The sequence below is a fragment of the Mandrillus leucophaeus genome, unplaced genomic scaffold (genome assembly GCF_000951045.1).
Source record: "Mandrillus leucophaeus isolate KB7577 unplaced genomic scaffold, Mleu.le_1.0 Scaffold241, whole genome shotgun sequence".
In the NCBI taxonomy this organism is placed as follows: Eukaryota; Metazoa; Chordata; class Mammalia; order Primates; family Cercopithecidae; genus Mandrillus; species Mandrillus leucophaeus.
The window spans coordinates 3,290,413-3,291,306 of record NW_012102488.1 but is presented as its reverse complement, the minus strand read 5'-3'; the positions used below and the strand labels follow the sequence as shown (position 1 = coordinate 3,291,306).

Below are 894 nucleotides of genomic sequence, written 5' to 3'. Positions count from 1 at the left end.
AAATGGAAAATCCATAGCACGTTTGATGATTAATGAAGTGGACTATATTATCCAACATTCCAATAAGGTAAAATAATCACAATGATTTCTCTTTTTTGGAAAAACATTTATTTTATTCTCCTACATAATTAAGATTTTTTTCAAAAACAAGAAACATGTCTAATATGTTAAAAACACAAAGCTTTTGGGCTGGGTGTGGTGGCCCACACTTGTAATCCCAACATTTTGGGAGGCCTAGGCGGGTGGATCACCTTAGGTCAGGAGTTCCAGACCAGCCTGGCCAACACGGTGAAACCCCATCTCTACTAAAAATACAAAAGCTAGCCAGGTGTGGTGGTGGGTACCTGTAATCCCAGCTATTCAGGAGGCTGAGGCAGGAGAATAACTTGAACCTGTGAGGTGGAAGTTGCTGTGAGCCAAGCTCACACCACTGCACTCCAGCCTGGGCGACACAGTGAGACTCCATCTCAAAAAAATAAAACAAAATAGTCAAAAGTAAATAAAAACACAAAGCTTTCAACTTAATCAGCACTCAAAGCTCTTTCTGGTTTAAAGTATACACAAGGTCTATTTTTCTAGAATCACCTGACCTCTCTAAGCCTTGCAAATGAAACTGAATTTCTCACTTGATACTTGCCTGTGACTTGCAATCATGAAAACCAAGAACTATGTTATGTCACTGTGTATTGCTTGTTACAATACACAGTGAGTTCCACACTAGGCTGAGATCAAGGGTTGAATCTTTCACGATTTGCCCCATAACCTGTGAGCTTCTTTTCCCACACTAAACTAAGCTTTGTTCTAGAGTTCTACAATTTACAGTTAGTAGACAAGAGTGGTTCTCAAAAATGTAGTCTCTGGACTAGCAGCACCAGCAGAACCTGAGAACTTTTT

At 39.8% G+C, this 894-nt stretch overlaps 1 pseudogene; it reads right to left on the bottom strand.

Annotated features, from left to right (window-relative positions):
- The window catches only part of LOC105541628, a 21,617-nt pseudogene that overhangs the window by 9,886 nt on the left and 10,837 nt on the right, over positions 1 to 894 (bottom strand).